Source organism: Oncorhynchus clarkii, chromosome 6, assembly GCF_045791955.1.
Source record: "Oncorhynchus clarkii lewisi isolate Uvic-CL-2024 chromosome 6, UVic_Ocla_1.0, whole genome shotgun sequence".
Classification (NCBI taxonomy): Eukaryota; Metazoa; Chordata; class Actinopteri; order Salmoniformes; family Salmonidae; genus Oncorhynchus; species Oncorhynchus clarkii.
In genome coordinates, this window is record NC_092152.1 from 20,047,580 (window position 1) to 20,069,716 (window position 22,137).

At 43.6% G+C, this 22,137-nt stretch overlaps 1 protein-coding gene across 1 annotated transcript in view; it reads left to right on the forward strand.

The window, feature by feature from the left end:
* The window catches only part of LOC139410734 (GDNF family receptor alpha-2-like), a 67,105-nt gene that overhangs the window by 2,482 nt on the left and 42,486 nt on the right, over positions 1-22,137 (forward strand). The gene's annotated exons all lie outside the window — the stretch shown is intronic.

Genomic DNA, 22,137 nt, shown 5'->3' on the forward strand with positions numbered 1-22,137 from the left:
CAGCAGCGAGACCTGTTATGAGAGCACTATTGGTTTTCACCACAAGAGTTCCATATTATCATATTATTAGGTTATAAACCCACCGTTCAATGACCTGGAGCCGGCCACTTGCACTGTACAGTGCAGGAGGTAATGTTTCACTTAAACCTTAACCCTTCAAAAGGCTACTTTACATTGTCATAAACGTGGTATGATGAATATCTTAAAACATCCCTGCAGCTGATGTCAAATCAGATCATAAGATCTAATGTAGTCAAAACGTTTGACATTTCATATGCTATTGGGCAGCAGGTAGCCTAGTGGTTAGAGCATTGGACTTGTAACAGAAAGGCTGCAAGATAAAATCCCAGAGCTGACAAGGTAAAAACCTGTCGTTCTGCCCCTGAACAAGGCAGTTAATATGTAACTGCCACTGTTCCTAGGCCGTCACTGAAAATAAGAATTTGTTCTTAACTGACTTGCTTAGTTAAATAAAGGTACAATAAAAATGTCAACCGCAGTTGGAGATGTCAGTCTCTAAGCTCTATGCTTTATGATAGAAGGTTTAAGTGGAATGTTAGAACACTGAAGCAGACCTTCTTGAACAGAGTTAACATTTTATGATACATTACGCCTCAGTAAGTTGTTTGGACAAATACAGACCTCCCGTGTGTCCTTCACTGAGGATACTTAACCGAAGAATTCAACTGTCCCATTTAGGCACTGTCCAGGGAGATAAAACGGGCCTTAATGGATGCCAGAGTTCTTACAGTGCAGCTTTAATCTAATCACGATCCATTGTGCAGTCAACCAGGCTTTTGTTAACTGGAAAAAATCTGTGTATAACATTGTTTTTTTGGAAACAAACACAAGGGCTGATTCCCCACAGACCCTCAAAAACGCTGCAACCCACTTAAAAAATTGTTGTGGACAAAAACTGGAAAAAGTTGGGATATTGTAGGAAGAGCACCAGCTTTGAAAGGTTTTCTCAGCAGATAGGGAGATGTCTACGGGCTATGTAGATAAATCCTAAGAGCCCGCCTGTGTTGCTGTTGACTATAGTGGCAAGTCATTAAGGGACTTTGGGGCAGATTTATTAAAGGCCCATCGCAACCCATTTTTTTCAATATCAAATCATTTCTGGGTAACAATTATGTACCTTACTGTAATAATTTCCCATTAAAATGGTATACAGTGCATTGGGAAAGTATTCAGACCCCTTCCCTTTTTCCACATTTTATTACGTTACAGCCTTATTCTGAAATGGATGAAATCAAACATGTTCCTCAACCATCTAAACCCATAACGACAAAGTGAAAACAGGTTTTTTATATTTTTTTGCAAATGTATTACAAATAAAAAACAGAAATAGCTTATTTACATAGGTATTCAGACCCTTTGCTATGAGACTCAAAATTGAGCTCAGGTTCATCCTGTTTCCATTGATCATCCTTGAGCTGTTTCTCCAACTTTATTGGAGTCCACCTGTGGTAAATTCAATTGAGGGTTCACCTTCCAACAGAACAACGACCCTAAGCACACAGCCAAGACAACACAGGAGTGGCTTTGGGACAAGTCTCTGAATGTCCTCGTGTGGCTCAACCAAAGCTCGGGCTTGAACCCGATCAAAAAATCTCTGGAGAGACTTGAAAGTAGCTGTGCAGCGAGGCTCCCTATCCAACCAGACAGAGCTTGAGAGGATCTGCAGAGAAGAATGGGAGAAACTACCCAAATACAAGTGTGCCAAGCTTGTAGCGTCATACCCAAGAAGACTCGAGGCTGTAGTCTCTGCCAAAGGTGCTTCAACAAAGTACTGAGTAAAGTGTGAATACTTAAGTAAATGTGATATTTAATTAATTTTTTTTATACATTTCAAAAATGTCAATCTGTTTTTGCTTTGTCATTATGGAGTACTGTGTGTAGATGATGATAAAAAATGGGTCTGTAACGTAACAAAATGTGGAAAAATTCAAGGGGTCTGTCTACTTTCCGAATGCACTGTATATATTTTTTCATTGCTTTTCAGCAAAAAATATTTCTCAAATGTATTTTGCTAGGAGTGGTCTGAATGAGGCACCTAATTGGAGAGGCCTAATGTAATGAATGATATGTAACCTTAACTAGCTGTTATTGGCAGAGGCTTGGAACTCTTTGTTATTGGGTCAAAACTGAATTTTGACTGCATGGCCCTTTTAAAGGTTTGTATGTGCTTAATTGCAACAATTGCAGTTCTAGGCATTTTGCATAATGTATTGTAGGCAGGTTTAAGAGTTGAGCACAAAATATGGGTGGAGTATAGTGAAAGAGACAGGAGCAACAAGTATAAATGTCATGCAAGTGTAGAATTTAAATATGACAAAACAAAAGCTAAGGTAAAAATCGTCTGTAAGTAGCCTACATGTCCTTGTATGATATTCATCTTCTATTTTGATACAGTATGTGAATTTTCAATAATGAAATGTTCTGAGTGTAATGTAGGGATAAGGGCGTACACTCCTAGTGCAAGGATAATCGCACATCCAACCCAGTAGCAGCCTTCACATTGCTAATGAATTTGCTCTTATTTTTGTAATGTGCACTTTGGAATAAGCCGGCCAATTTGCTGTTTTCCAATGTAATTTGGTGAGTGCTTAGACTGTTTCGCTGTGCATAGGATAGTTTAGGTGGCACACTCAAGGGTGGTGTCGCTGTGAAAAGGACAAGCTTTTGTTGGGCTACTCACGCTCCGTCTTTGGCAGTCGTAAATGTGACCCGTTAATTTAAGTTTTAAAATAAATGCCAGCTGAATTCAATGTGTCAATGTACCTGTCTTTGGCGGGTAATGGCTCACCTTTTGAATAGGTCCTTCTCACTGTCGGACAACTGGGGTTAAGAGTCTGAATCTACAAAAGGCATGTGTGGGAGCATGCTCTTTAAAAACATAAAGGCAGCTGCATTTCTCTTTCGATTGGGCCTTAAACCTCATGGGGAGAGCACCAGGGTTTGAGGCAGTTCCAACCAGTCAGTTAACAGTAAGTCCCATTCCTCACATATCGCTGGTTTGTTCTTTAAATTGAAAGTGATTTGAGCAGATAGCAAAGAGAATTGAAAGCCTTTATGTGGGCGGTTTCCTTGCAGTTTAATTAGTAGAACAGACTTCTACAGCAGGGAGAATACGTGAGTCTGTCTCAGGCCATTGGGAGATCTTACATGAAATAACCAAAGAATCCATTTTTTTTAAAATTATTTATTCCCCTCCATTTTTATGAATGCCAGCACTCTTAAAGGTCAGGAGCCGAATTTGTCAGTATTCTATGATAATATCGCTAGGCAGCTAATTTAGAGAGGGGGAAATAGGAACCCTATGCCAGCTTGAGTATGTTATACTGGGGACCCAAGCAGAGTTAAAAGGAGAACATACATGGGGTTACAGAGGTACACAGTATTCCTCAGTGAACCCATCATTACCATGAGCTATGGTAGTAGTCACTGGCCATTACCTAAGCCATCCACTGTCCTCTGAGGCAATGGGAGTTTGCCTCTGCATGCTGAATGTGTCCTCTATTTTTCCTGATCTGACCACGCTCACTAGGTGGGTGCTTCATCATCCAAGGAAGAAGACCTGTCAATATTTTTCTGGAACAGATCAAAATCTTTTCAGGTCCGCCAAAACTTGTGAAAAGGATCAGTGAAATATGATGACAGTGATGGTTCTCTATGTCCTTTCAAATCCCTCTAATGATTTCCTTTACTATATCTGAAGATCCACCAAACAGTTTTCAATATGACTAAAATGACACCCAGTGTGGCAGCTATTGTTGGGAAATTCTCCACTCTTACCCAGGCAGGAAGAGACAGCCTGTTTTGCCTTCTTAATACGGGCATGTTGGGATTTGGATTTGTCCTGCCACGAAGGTTTTAGGATGATTGAATGTGCATGTTTGAAATCATGGGAGTGGACTAGCTATCATAGCCTGTGCAATTTTCTTCTCCACAGATAGTCCTCAACTAACGAGAAATACGGAATCAATATTCTACATTTATGCAAATAGACTAGGCCACCTTTAAACAAATAAGATGAATGACAGCTATTAAAATTGACTTTGCTTCAAGCCATAAGCTGTTTACCAAGACCGGAAAATCCATAGGACGCTTCCATCACCTCAGGAATGTACTCCTATTGATAATGAATACGTTATGGATTTGAGATTCTGTACAGTTTAAAACCCTTAGGCAGTCATCCCCGAATCCACTGAAGAGCAGAATCCCCTACAAGGGAGGCCTGATTGTCTGTGCCACTCTCGCCATGCGCAACACTGTCAGAACAAAGGAAGTCAAATAGTCCTAATTACCACAATAAGTTGTGGCCCTCTGGCAAACAATCGTACACTAAACAGCTGGGAAGAATTTGTATTACTTGATTAATGCATAATTGATTGGTTGACTGTCAAATAGCATAGTTCTTGAAAAACAGAGTGGCATGGCGAATGTGTTGCCAATGTGAATCTTTTAACCCTCAAGCGAGAGTACAATTACGCTGTATTTGTGCAGTTCTAATTCTGTATGGCATGTGATAACATTGTAAAACACAAAAGTATTTAGTCAGCCACCAATTGTGCAAGTTCTCCCACTTAAAAAGATTAGAGAGGCCTGTAATTTTCATCATAGGTACAGTTCAACTGTGACAGACCAAATGAGAAAAAAAATCCAGAAAATCACACTGTAGGATTTTTAATGAATTTATTTGCAAATTATGGAACTTGCACAATTGGTGGCTGACTAAATACTTTTTTGCCCCACTGTAGATCAATAGTCACTATAATAATTACACTTTAATAATGATGTATACATATCTTGCATAACTCATCCCTTATGTAAATACCCTCTATTGTATCTTGCCTATGCCGCTCGGTCTTCGCTCATCCATATATTTATATCTATATATTGTTATTCCATCCCTTTACTTAGATTTGTGTGTTTTAGGTAGTTGTTTTAGAATTGTTAGATTACTTGTTAGATATTATTGCACTGTCAGAACTATAAGCACAAGCATTTTGCTACACTCACAATAACATCTGCTAACCATGTGTATGTGACCTATACCATTTGATTTGATTCGATTATTATATGTGGATGAGGATACATGATTTTCTACTTGTATGAGAGGCAGGTACACTTTTTTCTCGGCCACTTGGGTTAAACTGAAATGGTTTGGATCCCTCAACTTCCCCACAGTCCCCACAGATACAGAATAGAGCTTCATCATCCATGATCCTCTGTAAGCTGTCCCAGAGACTGGCCACAACACTTTCAATGCTAGAACATTTGGCTTTGTTTGAAGATTACACTATTTTACAATGTCCAGTTAGGATGGATAAACAGACTTCATGGCAAGTCTCTGGGAAAAATAACCTTTCTCAGTAGTAGTTCCCCTGAGATTTCCAAGCACTGGTAAAATGGGAAATTGTTGTACATGGGCATGCTGAGGGACAGAGTATACTATGTTTGCCTGGCTGTCTTTGCTTTCTCACTACATACAGTGCCTTCAGAAAGTATTCAGACCCCTTGACTTTTCCCACATTTTGTTACATTACAGCCCTATTCTAAAACGGATTAAATAAAACGGACTTGTCCTCTTGCTCAGTTGTGCACCGTGGCCTCCCACTCCTCTTTTTATTCTGGTTAGAGCCAGTTTGCGCTGTTCTGTGAAGTGAATAGTACACAGCGTTGTACGAGATCTTCAGTTTCTTAGAAATTCTCACATGGAATAGCCTTCATTTCTCAGAACAAGAATAGACTGACGAGTTTCAGAAGAAAGTTATTTCTTTCTAGCCATTTTGAGCCTGTAATCGAACCCACAAATGCTGATGCTCCAGATACTCAACTAGTCTAAAAATGCCAGTTTTATTGCTTCTTTAATAAGCACAACAGTTTTCAGCCGTGCTAACATACTTGCTAACGGGTTTTCTTATGATCAATTAGCTTTTTAAAATGATTAACTTGGATTAGCTAACACAACGTGCATTGGAACACAGGAGTGATGGTTGCTGATAATGGGCCTCTGTATGCCTATGTAGATATTCCTTTAAAAATCATCAGTTTCCAGCTACAATAGACATTTACAACATTAACAATGTCTACACTGTATTTCTGATCAATGTGATGTTATTTTAATGGACAAAAACAAGGACATTTCTAAGTGACCCCAAACCCAATGAACGGTAATGTATGTTATACTTGAGCTTTCTTGAATAAGTTCCTCCTGTTCTTTTAGTTTTTCATCTAACTTATTCTGTGCCTCTATGGTACAGTTTTTGTTGCTATCGATCTGTACTGTTAGTCCTTCCATTTCCTTTGTTAATATGGACTCTTTTGACCTAAATTGCTTTTGTTTTAGAAATGACTACTAAATTGTGTGATTTGAAAGTGTCCCATACAATAAGGGGATCTGCTGTACCTATGCTAATTTTTCTGTCCTAGTTAAAAACAAGTTATCATCCAATAGGATTTGATTGAATTTCCACCAATTTCCACCATGAGCCTCCACCATGTATATCTCACAAGTCAGGATATTTAAGCCTCCATATATCCACTAGTTTCAATATATCCATGATATCCGAGAGCGGTTGAATGAGTCATTTGGAAGCTAGGGATGATAAGGTGGCCACACTTTAGTATGAGAAGCTAGAATTTAGCCCGGATACTGGGGTTAACCCCTTACTATCCCGTACTGGGGTAACCTCCTACTAGCCTGGACACTGGGGTTATCCTTTTAGTAGCCCAGACATTGGGGTTAACCTTCTACTACCCATTGAGGCAGATGGCTTGTTCATAACAAAATCCTTTGATATTGCCAAACACTTTAATAACTTTTCTGTTGACAAGATTAGCTAACTTTGGCATGACATGCAAACAACAAATGCTGAGCCTTCATATTCATGCATATCGGACCAAGTAATGAAACACAAGCACTGTACTTTTGAGTTCCGCAATGTTGGTGTAGAAGAGGGATTTTCTTTCTATTTATATATAAGGAGAAGCCACCTGTTACCGACAACCTGGATGGTAAATTGCTGAGGTTGGTAGCGGAATACATTGCGACTCCTGTTGGCCACATCTTCAATTTAAACCAAGAAGACGGTGTGTACCCTCAGGGCTGGAGGGAGGCAATGGTAATTCCGCTGCCTAGGAATAGCAAAGCAACCTTTACTGGGCGGGTCCTCACATACAGTTGAAGTCGGAAGTTTCCATACACTTAGGTTGGAGTCATTAAAACTCGTTTTTCAACCACTCCACAAATGTCTTGTTAACAAACTATAGTTCTGGCAAGTCGGTTAGGACATCTACTTTGTGTATGACACAAGTCATTTTTCCCAAACATTTTTACAGACAGATCCATAGTAAAACGAGTCCTATATCGACATAACCTGAAAGGCCACTCAGCAAGGAAGAATCCACTGCTCCAAAACCGCCATTAAAAAGCTAGACTACGGTTTGCAACTGCACATGGGGACAAAGATTGTACTTTTTGGAGAAACGTCCTCTGGTCTGATGAAACAAAAATAGAACTGTTTGGCCATAATGACCATCATTATGTTTGGAGGAAAAAGGGGGAGGCTTGCAAGCCGAAGAACACCATCCCAACCATGAAGCACACGGGTGGCAGCATCATGTTGTCGGGGAGCTTTGCTGCAGGAGGGACAGGTGCACTTCACAAAATAGATGGCATCATGAGGTATAGAAATTATGTGGTTATATTGAAGCAACATCTCAAGACATCAGTCAGGAAGTTAAAGCTTGGTCACAAATGGGTCTTCCAAATGGCCAATAACCCCAAGCATACTTCCAAAGTTGTGGCAAAATGGCGTAAGGACAACATAGTCAAGGTATTGGCGTGGCCATCACAAAGCCCTGACCTAAATCCTATAGAAAATTTGAGGGCAGAACTGAAAAAGCGTGTGCGAGCAAGGAGGCCTTACAAACCTGACTCAGTTACACCAGCTCTGTGTCACGACTTCGGCTGAGGTCGGCTCCTCTCCTTGTTCGGGCGGCGTTCGGCGGTCGACGTCCCCGGCTTTCTAGTCATCACCGATCCATGTTTCTTTTTTCCTTTTGTTTTGTCTTGGTTACGCACACCTGATTTCTATTCCCTTATTATGTTCCTTATTTAATCTCTCGTCGACCTTTCTGTTTTGTCCGTGATTGTTTTGTGTTACCGTGTGTGTTGGAGGGTTCTCTCTACACGTGATGTTTCCTTGTTGGAGATATTCCGTTTTTTTTTGTATTAATATTTTGAGTAAAGACTTTTGTGTTGTTCCTCAAACCTGTGTCCTGCGCCTGACTCAGACAACGAACCCAGCACATTGTTACACTCTGTCAGGAGGAATGGGCCAAAATTCACCGAACTTATTGTGGGAAGCTTGTGGAAGGCTACCCAAAAGGTTTGACCCAAGTTAAACAATTTAAAGGCAATGCTACCAAATGCTAATTGAGTGCATGTAAACTTCTGACCCACTGGGAATGTGATGAATGAAATAAAAGCTGAAATAAATCATTCTCTACTATTATTCTGACATTTCACATTCTTAAAATAAAGTGGTTATCCTGACTGACCTAAAACAGGGAATTTTTACTAGGATTAAATGTCAGGAATTGTGAAAAACAGAGTTTAAATGTATTTGGCGAAGGTTTACGTAAACTTCCGACTTCAACTGTATTCATTCCGTCTGTCCAGGTGGGTGAGGGCAGTTTGCATTGTGAGGGCAGTTTGCATTGTGAGGGCAGTTTGCATTGTGAGGGCAGTTTGCATTGTGAGGGCAGTTTGCATTGTGAGGGCAGTTTGCATTGTGAGGTCAGTTTGCATTGTGAGGGCAGTTTGCATTGTGAGGGCAGTTTGCATTGTGAGGGCAGTTTGCATTGTGAGGGCAGTTTGCATTGTGAGGTCAGTTTGCATTGTGAGGGCAGTTTGCAGTGCAATGGCGATTGCGTTGTCATTGGATATGTCGGGTGGTAGGCGATTTGAAGAGGGTTGAGTGTGTCGGGGAGGGAGGAAGGGATGTGGTCTTTGACTAGCCTGTCAAAGAACTTCATGGTGACGGAAGTGAGTGCTACGGGTCAGTGGTTATTCAGTTCAGTTACTTTCCCATTTTTGAGCACAGGATGATAGTGGACATCTTGAAGCAGGTGGGGATAACACAATGTCAGAAAACACAGCAGCTAGCTGGTCTGCACATGCTCTGAGGGTGCGGCTAGGGATGCCGTCTTGGCCAGCAGCCGGGCGAGGGTTAACATGATTGAATGAAATACATACGTCCTCCGTGGAGACCATAAGCCCATAGCCCTTGTTATCTTCAGAACCTTTCCTCGGATAGCTCAGTGTCGTTATGCTCAACCCTTGAAAAAAGGGCTTTAGCTCATCCGGTAGGGCAGCGTACTGTACTGTTTAACCATACAATTGTCCCTGGTCTCCTTGTCGTGTTTATAAGCAGCATCTCTCTCCTTCAGTTTCTTTTCAAGGCTTCCATGAATCCACTGTTTTTGATTCGGGTAAGTTTTGAAAGACACCATCGGTATCACATCATCTATACATTTTTTTATGAATACGGTGACTGAGTTGGTGTATTCATTGATGTTATCCCCAGAAGTGCCATGGAACATATTCCAGTCCACATGGTCAAAACAGTCTTGGAATTCTAATTGGTCAGACCAGCATTGTACTGACCTGACCACCGAAATTTCCCCCTTGAATCTTTGTTTATAGGCAGGGCTGAAAAAGTCAGGAGTCGTGGTCAAATTTGCCGAAAGGGGGACCTTATACCCTTGTTAAAAAGGTGTGTAGCAGTGGTCAAGAGTGGAATTTTCATGAGTTGGACAGTCAGTGTTTTGACCTTAATTTAACCATGCAAATCACTTAAGAACACATTCTTATTTTACGATGACGGCTTACCCCCAGCCTTACCCTCCCCTAACGACGCTGTGCGCCGCCCGATCACAGCCAGTTGTGATACAACACGGGATTGAACCAGGGTGTATAATGACTCCTCTAGCGCTGTAATGCAGTGCCTTAAACCGCTGCGCCACTTGTGAGCTGCGTGTTTATAGTAATTCGGGAGCACGGACCTTTTGTTACAAGTACCCCGCAACAACTAATGCCGCCCTCAGGTGCGCAGTCTCCAGTTTGTTCAGGGTCCAATGAAGATCATTGAGAGCATTTTTGATGTCGACTTGGGGAGGGATGTACATAGCTGTGGTGATAATCCCTGAGAACTCTTGGAATGTAAAAAAGGCGATCATTGATGACAAAGTATTCCAAGTCGGAAGAGGAGAAGCTCGCAAATTGTGTATCCCCGATCGTACCACTTGGTATTGGTCATGGAGCAGACACCACCGCCTTTGTACTTGCCAGAGAGAGCCCGCTTCCTATTCGCTCGATGAACTGTAAAACCCGCTGCTTGTATAGCATCTGTTTAGATGTTGAGATAAATCATGTCTCAGAAAAACAGAGTGTGTTGCAGAATCTGATGTCCGTCAGGAAGCCCAGACACTGGAGTTAATATTCTACTAGCCCATAAACTGGAGTTAATATTCTACTAGCCCAGACACTGGAGTTAATATTCTACTAGCCCAGACACTGGGGTTAATATTCTACTAGCCCAGACACTGGGGTTAATATTCTACTAGCCCAGACACTGGGGTTAATATTCTACTAGCCCAGCCACTGGGGTTAATATTCTACTAGCCCAGCCACTGGGGTTAATATTCTACTAGCCCAGCCACTGGAGTTAATATTCTACTATCCCAGACACTGGAGTTAATATTCTACTAGCCCAGACACTGGGGTTAATAATCTACTAGCCCAGACACTGGGGTTAATATTCTACTAGCCCAGACACTGGGGTTAATATTCTACTAGCCCAGCCACTGGGGTTAATATTCTACTAGCCCAGACACTGGGGTTAATATTCTACTAGCCCAGACACTGGAGTTAATATTCTACTAGCCCAGACACTGGGGTTAAATCTTCTACTAGCCCAGACACTGGGGTTAACCTTCTACTAGCCCAGACACTAGGGTTAACATTTTACTATCCCAGACACTGGGGTTAACCTTCTCATAGCCCAGCCACTGGGGTTAACCTTCTACTAGCCCAGACACTGGGGTTAACCTTCTCCTAGCCCAGCCACTGGGGTTAACCTTCTCCTAGCCCAGCCACTGGGGTTAACCTTCTCCTAGCCCAGCCACTGTGGTTAACCTTCTCCTAGCCCAGCCACTGGGGTTAACCTTTTACTAGCCCAGCCACTGGGGTTAACCTTCTCCTAGCCCAGCCACTGGGGTTAACCTTCTCCTAGCCCAGACACTGGGGTTAACCTTCTCCTAGCCCAGACACTGGGGTTAACCTTCTCCTAGCCCAGACACTGGGGTTAACCTTCTACTAGCCCAGCCACTGGGGTTAACCTTCCGCTAGCCCAGACACTTCGGTTAACCTCCTACTAGCCCAGACACTGGGTTAGCCTCCTACTAGCCCAGACACTGGGGTTAACCTCCTACTAGCCCATACACTGGGGATAGCCTCCTACTGGCCCAGACACTGGGGTTAGCCTCCTACTAGCCCAGACACTGGGGTTAACCTCCTACTAGCCCAGACACTGGGGTTAACCTCCTACTAGCCCAGACACTGGGGTTAACCTTCTACTAGCCAAGACACTGGGGTTAGCCTCTTACTGGCCCAGACACTGGGCTTAACCTTTAGCTAGCCACGACACTGGGGTTAACCTCCTAATAGCTCAGACACTGGGGTTAACCTTCTACTAGCCCAGACACTGGGCTTAACTTTTTACTAGCCCAGACACTGGGCTTAACCTCCTACTTTTGTGACAAATGCCATGGCTATTTTAATGATCACAGAGATTCAGGGCATCCCATTTAATGTCTCATCTGAAGGAGGGCAGCTTATGCTGTGTAGTTTCATCAAGAACTCCCTTTCCCAGAGGGACAAGTACCGTATTATGGCCCTCCAACTCCACATTTAGCATATTCTATTCTTAGAAAGCATAGGAGTCTGTCTGCGCTCTTTAACGCCGTTTATACCAAATAGTGTCGTTCCAGGTACGCCAGTATCACAACTGACAATACTGGAAGAGATTGAGACCCGCACACTGGGTCTCCGTCTCATCCAGCATATTCTAGTCTCCCATCCAAGTATTGACCAGGCTTAGTTTCAGGGAGAAGCAAGCAATGGGATGTAGGGTGGTATGACTGCTGGCACATCTCTGCAACACCTTACAACAGGTTGACTACTTTCCCATAGCAATGTGCACTACATGACCAAAGGTATGTGTACACCTTCTCGTCGAACATCTCATTCCAAAATCATGGCTATTAATATGGAGTTGGTCCCCCCTTTGCTGCTATAACAGCCTCAAATCTTCTGGGAAGGCTACCCATTAGATGTTGGAACATTTCTGTGGGGACTTGCTTCGATTCACCCACAAGAGCATTAGTGAGATTGGGCACTGATGTTGGGCGATTAGGTCTGGCTCGCAGTCGGCTTTCCTATTCATCCAAAAGGTGTTCGATGGGGTTGAGGTTAGGGCTCTGTGCAAGTCAGTCAAGTTCACCGATCTCAACAGAACATTTCTGTATGGACCTCGCTTTGTGCACATGGGCATTGTCATGCTGAAACAGGAAAGGGCCTTCCCAAACTGTTGCTACAAAGTTGTCTAGAACGTCATTATATGCTGTAGCGTTAAGATTTCCCTTCACTGGAACTAAGGGGCCTAGTCTGAACCATGAAAAACAGCCCCAGACCATTATTCCTCATCCACCAAGCTTTACAGTTGGCACTATGCATTGAGGCAGGTAGCGTTCTCCTGGCATCCGCCAAACCCAAATTTGTCTGTCGGACTGCCAGATGGTGAAGAATGATGAATCCCTCCAGAGAACGCGTTTCCACTGCTCCAGAGTTCAACGGCGGCGAGCTTTACACCACTCCATGATTGCCATTACGCATGGTGATCTTAGGATTGTGTGCGGCTGCTCGGCCATGGAAACCCATTTCACGAAGCTCCTGATGAACAGTTATTGTGCTTACTTTGCTTCCAGAGGTAGTTTGGACCTCGGTAGTAAGTGTTGCAACCAAGGACAACATTTTTTACATGCTACACGCTTCAGAACTCGGCGGTCCTATTCTGTGAGATTGTCTGGCCTACCACTTTGCGGCTGAGCCGTTGCTGCTCTTAGACGTTTCCACTTCACAATAACAGCACTTACAGTTTACCGGGGCAGCTCTAGCAGGGCAGAAATTTGACGAACTGATTTGTTGGAAAGGTGGCATCCTACAGTATGACTGTGCCACGTTGAAAGTCACTGAGCTCTTCAAATCAAATTTTATTTGTCACATACACATGGTTAGCAGATGTTAATGCGAGTGTAGCAAAATGCTTGTGCTTCAAGTTCCGACAATGCACTAATAACCAACGAGTAATCTAACCTAACAATTTCACAACAACTACATTATACACACAAGTGTAAAGGGATGAAGAATATGTACATAAAAATATATGAATGAGTGATGGTACAGAACGGCATAGGCAAGATGCAGTAGATGGTATCGAGTACAGTATATACATATGAGATGAGTAATGTTGTCACGTCCTGACCTTAGTTCCTTTTTATTGTCTCTATTTTAGTTTGGTCAGGGCGTGAGTTGGGGTGGGCATTCTATGTTTTGTGTTCTATGTTTTTTATTTCTATGTGTTTGGCCTGGTATGGTTCCCAATCAGAGGCAGCTGGCAAATGTTGTCTCTGATTGAGAACCATACTTAGGCAGCCTGTTTGTCCACTATGAGTGTGGGTAGTTATTTTCTGTTTAGTGTTTTTGTTGCACCTTGCAGAACTGTTTGTTTGTTGTTTTTGTTCCAGTATTCATCTTTATTAAAATATCATTATGAATACGTACCACGCTGCTCTTTGGTCCTATTCTCCTTCTCCCGACAACAACCGCTACAAATGTAGGGTATGTAAACATTATATGAAGTAGCATTGTTTAAAGTGGCTAGTGATACATGTATTACATCAAGATGGCAAGATGCAGTAGATGGTATAGAGTACAGTATATACATATGAGATGAGTAATGTAGGGTATGTAAACATTATATGAAGTGGCATTGTTAAAAGTGGCTAGTGATACATTTTTCATAATTTTCTACATTATTAAAGTGGCTGGAGTTGAGTCAGTATGTTGGCAGCAGCCACTCAATGTTAGTGGTGGCTGTTTAACAGTCTGATGGCCTTGAGATAGAAGCTGTTTTTCAGTCTCTCGGTCCCTGCTTTGATGCACCTGTACTGACCTCGCCTTCTGGATGATAGCGGGGTGAACAGGCTCGGGTGGTTGTTGTCCTTGATGATCTTTATGGCCTTCCTGTGACATCGTGTATAGGTGTCCAGGATGCTCTCGATTGTGCATCTGTAAAAGTTTGTGTGCTTTTGGTGACAAGCTGAATTTCTTCAGCCTCCTGAGGTTGAAGAGGTGCTGCTGCGCCTTCTTCACCATGCTGTCTGTGTGGGTGGACCAATTCAGTTGGTCCGTGATGTGTACGCCGAGGAACTTAAAACTTACTACCCTCTCCACTACTGTCCCGTCAATGTGGATAGGGGGGTAGGGGGGACCTATTGGGGCGGTAAGCAAATTGGAGTGGGTCTAGGGTGTCAGGTAGGGTGGAGGTGATATGGTCCTTGATTAGTCTCTCAAAGCACTTCATGATGACGGAAGTGAGTGCTACAGGGCGGTAGTCGTAGGAACAGGAACAATGGTGGCCCTCTTGAAGCGTGTGGGAACAGCAGACTGGGATAAGGATTGATTGAATATGTCAATAAACACACCAGCCAGCTGGTCTGCGCATGCTCTGAGGACGCGGCTGGGGATGCCGTCTGGGCCTGCAGCCCTGCGAGGGTTAACACGTTTAAATGTTTTACTCACATCGGCTGCAGTGAAGGAGAGTCCGCAGGTTTTGGTAGCGGCCTGTGTCAGTGGCATTATATTGTCCTCAAAGCGAGCAACGAAGTTGTTTAGTCTGTCTGGGAGCAAGACATCCTGGTCCGCGACGGGTTTTCTTTTTGTAATCCGTGATTGACTGTAGATCCGCCACGTACCTCGTGTCTGAGCCATTGAATTGAGACGCTACTTTGTCTCTATTGACGCTAGCTTGTTTGATTGCCTTGCGGAGGGAATAGCTACACTGTTTGTATTCTGTCATGTTTCCGGTCACCTTGCCCTGATTAAAAGCTTTAATTTTTAACCGAATGCTGCTGTCAATCCACGGTTTTTGGTTTGGGAATGTTTTAATAGTTGCTGTGTGTACGACATCGCCAATGCTCTTGCTAATAAACTCGCTCACCGAATCAGCGTATTCGTCTATGTTGTTTGACGCAATGCGGAACATATCCCAGTCCACGTGATCGACGCAATCTTGAAGAGTGGAATCAGATTGGTCGGACCAGGTTTGAACAGACCTGAGCGTGTGAGCTTCCTTTTTTAGTTTCTGTCTATAGGCTGGGAGCAACAAAATGGAGTCGTGGTCAGCTTTTCCGAAAGGAGGGCGGGGGAGGGCCTTATATGTGTCGCGGAAGTTAGAATAACAATGATCCAGGGTTTTACCAGCCCTGGTTGCACAATCGATATGCTGATAGAATTTAGGGAGTCTTGTTTTCAGATTAGCATTGTTAAAATCCCCAGCTACAATGAATGCAGCCTCAGGATATGTGGTTTCCAGTTTACATAGAGTCAAATGAAGTTCGTTCAGGGCCATCGATGTGTCTGCTTGGGGGGGAATATATGCGGCTGAGATTATAATCGAAGAGAATTCTCTTGGTAGATAATGCGGTCAACATTTGATTGTGAGGAATTCTAAGTCAGGTGAACAGAAGGACTTGAGTTCCTGTATGTTGTTATGATCACACCACGTCTCGTTAATCATAAGGCATACACCCCCGCCCTTCTTCTTACCGGAAAGATGCTTGTTTCTGTCGGCGCAATGCGTGAAGAAACCCGCTGGCTGTACCGACTCCGATAGCGTGTCTCAAGTGAGCCATGTTTCCGTGAAGCAAAGAACGTTAGTCTCTTATGTCTCTCTGGAATGCAACCCTTGCTCGGATTTCATCTACCTTGTTGTCAAGAGACTGGACATTGGCGAGTGGTATGCTCGGGAGCGGTGTGCGATGTGCCCGTCTCTGGAGCCTGAACAGAAGACCGCTTCGTCTGCCCCTTTTACGTTGTTTTGGTTCGCCGGCTGGGATCCGATCCATTGTGGTGGGCAAAACAGAGGATCAGCTTCAGATAAGTTGTATTCCTGGTCGTGATGATGGTGAGTTGACGTTGCTCTTATATCCAATAGTTCCTCCCGACTGTATGTAATGAAACCTAAGATTACCTGGGGTACCAAAGTAAGAAATAACACGTAAAAAACTAAATACTGCATAGTTTCCATCTCTGTCGACGCCGGAAGTGAGGCCATTCTGCTGACAATGTTTGTTTTTGGAGATTGCATGGCGGAATGCTCGATTTTATACACCTATCAGCAACGGGTGTGGCTAAAATAGCCAAATCCAGTAATTTGAATGTCTGTCCACATACTTTTGTCTGATGTATGCTTTTTATTTAAGTAATATGTGTTCAGGAAGTGGAAATGTGTCTAATAAGCTATGTTTGTTAATGAATATTTATGAATATTTATATTTTGTGTTAAGTTATCATTTCAATTTTACTTGGTTCCATGGTCAGGTCCAAACCCCTGTTGAGTGTGAGAAACCCGGCAGCATTGCAGTTCTTGACACACTGAAATTGGTGTACCTGACAACTACTACCATACCCCGTTCAACGGCACTTAAAGCTTTTGTCTTGCCCATTCAACCTCTGAATGACATACATACACAATCCATGTCTCAATTGTCTCAAGGCTTAAATCTTCTCTCCTTCATCTACACTGATTGAAATGGATTTAACAAGTGACATCAATAAGTGCTCACTGCTTTCACAAAGATTCACCTGGTCAGTCTATGTCATGGAAAGAGCAGGTGTATCAGGTTTTTAGGTAAGACCCAAGTGCAGACGGTGTAGAAGTAACAATGTTTATTGTAACGGGCAGGCAAACGATAGGTCAAGGCAGGCATGGGTTGGTAATCCAGAGTAGGGGCAAAGGTACAGAACGGCAGGCAGGCTCAGGGTCAGGCAGGATGGTCAGGCCGGCGGGCTCAGAGTCAGGACAGGAAGAGCTCAAAACCAAGAGGGCGAGAAAAGAGAGACTGGAAAAAGCAGGAGCTGAGACACAAAACGCTGGTAGGCTTGAACAAACAAGACGAACTGGCATAGACAGAAAACAGGTATAAATACCCATGGGATAAGTGGGGAAGATGGGCAACACCTGGAGGGGGGTGGAGAGAAGCACAAGGACAGGTGAAACAGATCAGGGCGTGACGGTACCACCCCTCTAGGGACGTCACCTGGCATCCTACTTGGGTGCATACCTGGTTGAGCAGGGTGCTGGCGCTGGAACTCAGAGATGAGGCCTGGGTCCAGGATGTACCTAACAGAGACTCAGCATCTCTCCTCTCTCTGGGCCATAACCCTCCCAGTCAACCAGGTACTGGAATCCCCTGCCCCGAGGTCGAACCCTCAGGAGACATCTCACCATGTGCTCCGGTCGTCCGTCAATGAGATGGGGGAGAGGGGTGGGCCTGGAAACCGGAGACAAGGGGCATTCAGTCATGGGAATGGAGAGGGGTTGAGTGGGGATGCCCAGTTCGGATGCAGGGTAAGGTACATGAGACTCACTTCGGCCCCCATGTCGATGAGTACCTTGGACTGGCCGCCCCACCGCAGTATGGCATGGAGAGGGGGGTGAGCAAGGGGAGATGAAAAATTATCTGTGATGCCCACCAGAGTACTCACTCCAACGAATGAGCTAGGTCTGTTGAAGGGACAGGCAGACACATTGTGACTGGCAGTACTGCAGTATAGACAACTCTGGGTCTCAAGTCTGCGTACCCGTTCGGCTGGAGACAGCCTAGCCCTGCTGAGCTGCATCGGCTCAGGAAGAGTTGAATCTGCAGTCTCCGGAGGCTCTTGGAGGGACTTGGGTAAGCTCAGATCCTCTCGAGGACATAGACGCCGGGGACTTCCTTAGTTCAGATGCAAGGTGGGATCCTTGAGTGAGCGATTGGGACCACAATCGGACCTCTTCTCCCTCCTACGTTCCCATAGCCAACCATCGATCCGTATGGTTAAAGTGATGAGTGAGTCGAGATCAGTCTGAAGTTCTCGGGCTGCCAGCTCATCCTTTACCTCCTCCGATAATCCATGCAGGAACGTGTTGAACAGCGCTTCCGGGTTCCAAGTACCATCCTCTGCTAGCGTGCAGAACCCCACCACATATTCTGCCACACTGAGGGAGTCCTGCCAAAGCTGGAGTATCTTCCAGGCAGCCTCTCTCCCGGACACCGGAGCGTCAAACTTCTCACCTCCGCCACGAATATCTCCAAACTGAGGCAGATGGCAGATTGTTGCTCCCACACCGCCGTGGCCCAGGCGAGTGTCCTCCCGGACATCCGCATGATAATGTACGCTATCTTTGAGCAGTCCGAGGGGAATGAAGAAGGCTGCAGCTTGAAAACGAGGGAGCACTGGGAGAGAAAGGCCAGGCAGGTTCTGGAATCACCATCGTAGCGCTCCGAGGGAGGTAAGCAGGGTTCCCGGAAAACCGGGGTGATGGCGCTGCTCCCAGTTGGGTTACTGAGGGGCTGGGAGGTTTCAGTCGTGGTAGGCTGCCTGGTAGGAAACACACAGAATCTCTCCCACAATGCGTCCAATGCTATGTCGTGACGTTTGGCCACATCCTGGAACCCTTCTATCAGACCGCGAAGCAACTCCTCGTGTCTACTAACGATGGCTCCTTGGGAGGAGATGGCGTTGCGTGACTTCCACCCCTGTCTTTTAGACATTTGGCATTATTGTAAACCATCTTTAGTTTGACTTCTATATTTCCATAGCTGTTTTACTGTAGTTTCTCCCTTTGTTCTTTAGGATACTAAGATAACGTATCGTAATACAATGCCTCGGTTTTGCTTTCAACAAACGTACTGTGAACCCACATAAGACTGTGTTATTAATTGGGGCGGCAGTGTAGCTTAGTGGTTAGAGTGTTTGACTAGTAACCGGAAGGTTGCAAATTCAAACCCCTGAGCTGACAAGGTACAAATCTGTCGTTCTGCCCCTGAACAGGCAGTTATCCCACTGTTCCTAGGCCATCATTGAAAATAAGAATTTGTTCTTAACTGACTTGGCTAAATAAAGGTAAAATAAAAATGTAAGTGAAATTTTCAAGGCTATGTTTTTTATTCCGCCTGATCCGCAGCCTGATAATGAAATATGCACCATAGTGTATAACATGATCAACACATTATACAATTACATTAGTCATTTCGCAGACACTCTTATCCAGAGCAACTTACAGTAGTGCATGCATACATAAGTGAAGCACACACTACCTTCCATTGAAGTAGCATCAGCACGGAGCGGTGTGATAAACAAAATGGTGATATCTATTGATTGGAGGGTTATCCACTGAGCTTCACATCTCCCCACAGATTTTGGATTTTCTCATTTGCTGCGGTGGGCTCCCTGTCTGTCCCACAACAGCCTTGCTGTGTTTCTGTTAAGATCAAAATGCAAAAGCTATTACACACTGGAGGGTTTGTCTGAATCACACCGAATGGCTGTGAATTTTAAACGCAGGATTAGGGGCTTCTGAGAGAGAGTCACAGGGGAGTAGTGCAGTCAGTTGAGTGCTAATTTGACATTTTTTACAAACATAGCCCTGGCAGTTCAGCGTTGGAGGCTGCCTGACCCAAACCACAGAACACCATGGCCAAATGTTCTTTCCAAAAGGAAATTATCTGACCGTGGTGAACGATCTGCTTTGCATATCACAAAATTAGCCAACTGTTCACACTATTGAAATCTTCAGGGTGTAAAATGTGTTATTGGTCAGACAGACCAATTAAGAGCCAAAAACTCAAGTTGACAACATCTGTAGAATTCAACCTTCACTGGTTTCTGTTATTAACATTTTAGGTACACTATACAGTAGATAATTGCTCATTGCTATAGCACAAAAAAACTGGTATTATCCTGTGCAATGATTCTAAAACCATGACTCCTTGCCTTAGAAACATGTGAAGGTCAAAAACTTTTTATATATTTTGAGATCATACTGTGTCTGCATGTGTGTATTCCTTTATTTAATGCACCTCTACACATACCCTGTAATTCATGTGCCACTATATTATGTGGGTGTGAGCATACTTTCATTTTCAGTGTTATCAAAAACTTTTTCATCATACTGTTTATTATTATTTTATGAAAAAAATATATCCGGCTTCTAGTCACTTTCTCCTAATCCCTGCCTACATGAACATATCTACCTCAAATACTCCAGTATCCTTGCACATTGTACATTTGGTACTGGCACTGACCCTATACAGTGAATTCGGAAAGTATTCAGACCCCTTGACTTTTTCCACATTTTGTTATGTTACAGCCTTATTCTAAAATTGATTCAATTGTTTTTTTTACCTCATCAATCTACACACAATACCCCATGATGACAAAGCAAAAACAGGTTTTTAGAAATGTTTGCAAAAAAATGTGAATGTCACATTTACATAAGTGTTCAGATCCTTTACTCAGTACTTTGTTTAAGCACCTTTGGCAGCGATTACAGCCTCAAGTCTTCTTGGGTATAACGCTACAAGGTTGGCACACCTGTATTTGGGGAGTTTCTCCCATTCTTCTCTGCAGATCCTCTCAAGCTCTGAAAGGTTGGATAGGGAACGTCGCTGCACAGCTATTTTCAGGTCTCTCCAGAGATGTTCGATCGGGTTCAAGTCCGGGCTCTGGCTGGGCCACTCAAGGACATTCAGAGACTTGTCCTGAAGCCACTCCTGCATTGTCTTGGCTGTGTGCTTAGGGTCGAGGAACTCTAGAGCTCTGTCAGAGTGACCATCGGCCAACGTCCTTCTCCCCTGATTACTAAGTTTGGCCGGGCTACCAGCTTTAGGAAGAGTGTTAGTGATTCCAAACTTCTTCCATTTAAGAATGATGGAGGCCACTGTATTCTTGGGGACCTTCAATGCTGCAGAAATATTTTGGTATCCTTCCCCAGATCTGTGCCTCGACACAAACCTGTCTCTGAGCTCTAAGGACAATTCTTTCAACCTCATGGTTTTTGCTCTGACATGCACTGTCAACTTTGGGACCTTATATGGACAGGTGTCCAAATCATGTCCAATCAATTACATTTACCACAGGTGGACTCCAATCAAGTTGTAGAAACATCTCAAGGATGGTCAATAGAAACAGGATTCACCTGAGCTCAATTTCGAGTCTCATACCAAAGGGTCTGAATACTTATGTAAATTAGGTTTATCTGTTTTTTATCTTTAATAAATTTGCAAACATTTAAAAAAATCATTTTTTGCTTCATCGTTAGGGGGTATTGTGTGTAGATAGATGAGGATTTTTTTCTTACATTTTAGAATAAGGCTGTAACGTAACAAATTGTAGAAAAGTGAAGGGGTCTCAATAATTTCTGAATGCACTCTGTTCATCTTTCCCTGATCCTGACTAGTCTCCCAGTCCCTGCTGCTGAAAAACATCCCCACAGCATGATGCTGCCACCACCATGCTTCACCGTAGGGATGGTATAAGCCAGGTCATGAGCAGTGGCTGGCTTCCTCTCTTACAGTGCCTTGCGAAAGTATTCGGCCCCCTTTAACTTTGCGACCTTTTGCCACATTTCAGGCTTCAAACATGAAGATATAAAACTGTATTTTTTTGTGAAGAATCAACAACAAGTGGGACACAATCATGAAGTGGAACGACATTTATTGGATATTTCAAACTTTTTTAACAAATCAAAAACTGAAAAATTGGGCGTGCAAAGCCTGAAATGTGGCAAAAGGTAGCAAAGTTCAAGGGGGCCGAATACTTTCGCAAGGCACTGTATTTCTCCTTTTTTCATTTCTTATTTTTATTAGTTATAATATTTACTCCACTGTTGGATAGGGCTTGCAAGTTAAGCAGTTCACTGTAGTTATGCATGTGACAAATTAAACTTGAACTTGACT